The 5,146-nt window shown below is 36.1% G+C and overlaps 1 long non-coding RNA gene across 1 annotated transcript; it reads right to left on the bottom strand.

Moving 5' to 3' along the window:
* Positions 1-1,058: 1,058 nt before the first annotated feature.
* LOC128982088 (uncharacterized) lies at positions 1,059-5,141 on the bottom strand. Its single transcript, XR_008489536.1, has 3 exons — positions 5,096-5,141; positions 2,581-2,726; positions 1,059-1,183 (listed from the first exon to the last, which is right to left on the bottom strand). It is a non-coding gene; the product is annotated as an uncharacterized LOC128982088 (long non-coding RNA).
* Positions 5,142-5,146: the final 5 nt, after the last annotated feature.

Below are 5,146 nucleotides of genomic sequence, written 5' to 3'. Positions count from 1 at the left end.
TTTGGCTGCCTCAACTTAGGGTGGCGAGGACTATAGTCGACCAGTTGGTGTGAAGAGAGTTGAACAGTAACATGAGTATCGATTTACAAATTCCTTTCCCAGCTGACGTGAGCTAGGCGATGACCGGTAGGGCTGACTCCCAAGAAACATCGTTAACCTATAAGTCAAACACCCAATCAGCCAATGAGAAGGGCTAATGAAGAAAATGGAGGGGTGAGGAGTCTCTCAGCTGGAGCTGGAGGACCTGAAGAAACAAATTGAGGAGTTCACCACGGGCCACTGGACCAAGAAGATCGAGAGTTTCGGAGTGTGTGTATCGGTGCGTGTGCTTCTGGGACAATAAACAGTATGTAAAAAGAATAAAATATATAACTAAAGTTTTGTAAAACAAACAAGTCATATAGTTTGTCAGTAACTCATTCTTTTAAATTTTTAATTGATTTTCTTTTCTTGTAAATTATAACATTGTAAATTTATTTATCTTATTATTGTTGATCTTTGCCTTTTCAAAGTTTTCTTTTGCTTTACTTTTGTTGTTTTTCTTAATTCAATTTTGTTCATTACACGTTGAGCAACACCCTTAAGCAGTCTTATGTCTCATTAACCTAACACCTCTAGACCTAGACTATGAAGTTCAAACATTTATTCAGAGGAAAATTCTTGAGTGATTTTATTGGGTTGGCTAAAAAGAGTTTTTGTTTCAACTTTTGAATTACTTATTTCATTTTTACAGTACACTCATTAGTCATTAAACACCAACATTATTTTATTTTACTAGCTATATATTAACTTTGCTTCTTAAGATTGGCACTCGCATATATAATATAAATATAAATATCATTTTATCTTTATGTATAGTTATCTGAGACATGTACGAACAAGAACAATAAAAAAATATATCTAAAAAAAGAATATTTTATCTATAAAACTGTCAAAATAGTTAGAAGATCAAAATAAAATATATAATCATTTTTACATGTTTTCTTTACAAATTACAGAGAAGTTTACTGGTAAGAATTTTAACAAAATTAACTGCTATAGATAAATATAAGGTTTATTGGTAAAGTATAAAAACAGTACATAACAATAAAAGGTAACATATAATAATAACTATAGCTGCCCTGTACAGCGGCCAACCTTCTCCATAATATTTTTGTCCAGAGCTGGGGCTACATCTTTCTTCCTGAAACAAACATTTTAATCTTGGTAAAGAAAGTCACAATTTTAAAATACTCAGGGGTGCCAAATTATGCGGGTTGGTGTAGTTGGTAGTTTCAAATAAAAAGGTCTTATTTTACAATAAATTACCATAGGTACCTTTAACTAAAAGTTTTTAACTGGTTTATTCCGCCTACAAACGTGCGACACAAACTCGATCTTTGAGGGGCTTTCATTGCTTGTTAAAGACACATGTTAACCTCTTGCCACATTACCAAGAGTTATTTTTCTTGCTAGAAGAATAACTCTTGTTAATGTGGCAAGAGGTAGATATCTTCCTGAGGAGGATCTAATTGGGAAGCTACAGGCTTTTATCGGATGCCTGAACTTGTAACTTCAAGAAAACAACTGTATGGGGTGTGCAATAATTTTATTTTTGGATGAAGTGCTTTATGGTCTTGGCCTGCCCCTGTTAACAGTTTTAACAGGATCAGCAACAGGTAAATTAAACCTTTTATATTTTGTCTAGGCCTATATTTCTCTGATCAAGTTAGTGCAAAGAAGTTTTTGTTGAATAATAGTTGTAAAGGCTTTAATTTCCTGAATTGAAATAAGTACCTGGGGACCGAGCCATGGCATAGTTTATTTTGATTTTAAAAGCAATATACAGGAATGGATGCTCTAAAAGAATTTGAAATTTATAAAACAATCAAAATTCAAGCTAACACATTATTAAACGACAAAATCAGTTTACAGTCTAACGCTCTGTATGATACTCTAATAAAAAAACAAGAACAGCTGATGAACAAGGAGCCGAGCTATACAAAGTCCACTGCCCAACCATCTTCCGCATCGCAGTCATGACCCTCATCTGCAACTGTGCGCACAAGGTTGGGGTTGGACATTGTAAGTTTTTGTCAGTAAGCCTACTCGTTTTGTTCATAAAACGTCTATGACTGTAAATAGTATATGTCCGTGTTTCGCATTTAAACTCTTGATGACCCTTTCGAAGTTACAGTGTTAAATGTTCTTGTACGAGATCTCATGATGAGGACTTAAGTCCTTAAAACCCGTAATCTATAAGGATTAAACAGGATCAATCTGGCAGTACTGAGGTAATTTTATACCTTTTATAGTTGGTTCATTGATCTTGAGACAAAACAACTCAAATATGAAAATGAATATTATGTTATTGATATATTTTAACGTAAACAGTAGGGCAATTACAATGTTGGTCATAATTGTTTTTATACAGTAGGCCAACATTTGGTGGCTTTTGTTCATAAATTCGGACTACTTAACAACTGTTTGGATTAGGCGGTATAGTTCATCTTCCCGTTGCGAAGCACGGGCACAGAAGCTAGTAAATTATTAAGTGATTTAATAAATAACTCTATATATAATATTTACAATAAACTATACCTTCAAAAACCTGGCTGTTTAACGGATGATATGGCAGACATACACTTTATCTCACTAGGTGCTCTTCCTTAAGTTCTTTTACGGAGTACAGCGGCCTATAATTAGTATTCCTTTCAGCGCCTTCTGAAGGAGGGTGCATCCATCTCCTAGAAAATGAGTAGGCAGTTATGAGTTGTAGTTAATAGTAGAACGAGGATAGCTATTCTAGGTACGTTTGAGACGACAGCAGGAAAAGTCTATATTTTGTGCTCTTCTGGTATAGTACTCCTGCACCCCAGTGGCGGGTCCAGAGGGGGGGGGGGGGCAGTCGCAGTTTGGAAATATATGTCATATATTTTTGACTGCATGTAATACAGTAGTGCGTAGAAATTGCGTAAAATAATTTGTCACACTAACTTAGGACAAAGAAATGGTATAAAACTGCCATTTTTGAAGACTTAGTTTAAACAAATTTTTGGGGAGGGAGGGGGTACCCCCAAACCTCTCAGACGCCCTGGTCCCCCCCCCCTTGTGACTGTTCTAGATCCACCACTGACTGCACGTATTTACATATTTATTTATTTATTTATTTATTTATTTATTTCCTCTCAACGGTTACACCATTTTACAGCGAATATATGGTATGTTACATGTTGTGTCTAATAAGCCACAAAATATTGAGCAACAGTAACTATTCCAGTAATAAATATACAATAAATAACAAATAATATAACAATAACAAAAGCATAAAGAGATTTAAACACATTAACAATAATAGTATCAACAATTTTGACTAGATCAAGTAAGTGTAAGTGATTGATGTTACAAACATGGCTGATATTGACAAATAAAACAATGAAGAAATGAAAAGAATTAAATTGTAGGACACTCGATTATGTATGAAGCCTGACTACATTGAGAAACAAAAAACAGTTGATGACACAGAGATACAAAACAACAGCAAAACAACAACAACAACAGGGAGATAATAAAATTTGAAGTTATGTAACTAGTGACTAGATGGAAGACAAGAATATTTAGATAAGGAGCTGGATGACCTTCGATCTGAAGACGTGTGTTGAGACGCCAAAAATGTCGACATCAGCTCCAACTTCGCTCCCTAGCCGGTGTAGGCGAGATATCCCACTGTTGTAAGCATAATATGTTGGGAAGAACTAATATGCACGTCATCTTTTCTAGGGTCAGGATATCAAGCACTACGCCGTGAGTACCCTTAAGCTACATTTCCATTCCTACAAGTCGCAGGCACAAGTCGAGGCACATGTCGAGACCATGACGAGGCACATGTCGCATGTAGTTTGTCATGCCGTTTCCATTCCAGGCACAAGTCCCGCGATTACAACTGGCAGACAAGGCAGTGTTCTCTTTTATTGTGATGTGGTGAGGTTCGGTGGCTGATTTTGATTATATTGTGTTCTACAAATCACCATGGATGACATAACAGCCTCTGCCTTTTTTATTTATGACTGGTGCATACAATGAACTTAGAAGAAAACTACCTAGATAGTGGATAAGAAGTTTTTTGGATAAAAGAGCATTGGAAGGTGCATTTAATCAATTGATGAGAGATTTGTGCGTACAAAGTGGCTTTGAAAATTTCCTCCAACGGACTCAACGAAATTTGAGGTTATGATTACCTGTCATTTATGAGCATGCGGTAGTTTGGAGGACCTGCGCATGCGCGAGTTGCAGGCACATGTGCCCGCGGCTCGGGCACATGTTTTGTCGCGCAGTCGGCGGGCACAAATTTGTGCCGCGACTTGAGCCAGGATGTTTCCATTCCTACAAATTTGGAGATTTGTGCCGGCACAAATTTGCAGGAATGGAAACGTAGCTTAAGATCCTTTAAGATTGGCCGGCAATGATCCAAATGCCACACAACTGTAATAATCCTAAAGGTTCTGGACAGCATCGTTGTATCATCTGCAAATAATAATGTTTTCCCATTCAGATTAAGGCAGGATTTTGTATAGGTTAGGCCTAATACCCTTAACCTCATTGACGGGTAGGGCAGTCAAAATCGAAGCAAAAATTAAAAGCCGAGTAGGCTAAGTTTATGGGAAGATTTCATTAGCTTAGTGTAGCCTAATGTTTTTAATATCATAAAATAAAAATGTCTTAAAATATTATTAGACTAGCCTAGGCTATTCATGGGGTTACAGCTCTTTTGCTTGATGCATTGAAATGGATTTGATGAAGTAGAACTACATATTACAACAAGTACTATTACCCCTGATCTATTTAACTGCACAACTATACTTATTATTTATTTTAACGTCTGTGATAGAGCCTATATTTGATAGGCTATGCATAAAAAATGTGACTGTGATAATAGGCCTATATCGCTATTGATCAAGTAGCCTATATACCTGAAGTGAGTTAATGTGTCTCAGACGAAGTCTATAGTAATCAGTGATTATTCAACGACCAATAAAATGGGCCTACTTAATTACTTGATGTCTTTAAGATGGCTAAGTTATTTTGTTAGTAGTATATCAACTAAGTTTAGACTAACCTACAAGGTTTATTATCACACATAAAAATGTTTTGATGGCCGTTGCCCTGG

Source organism: Macrosteles quadrilineatus, unplaced genomic scaffold, assembly GCF_028750875.1.
Source record: "Macrosteles quadrilineatus isolate MER2022 unplaced genomic scaffold, UCM_ALF_1.0 Scaffold_105__1_contigs__length_354404, whole genome shotgun sequence".
Lineage (NCBI taxonomy): Eukaryota > Metazoa > Arthropoda > Insecta > Hemiptera > Cicadellidae > Macrosteles > Macrosteles quadrilineatus.
The sequence above is the reverse complement of the archived record's forward strand: the minus strand, read 5'-3'. Positions and strand labels throughout refer to the sequence as shown.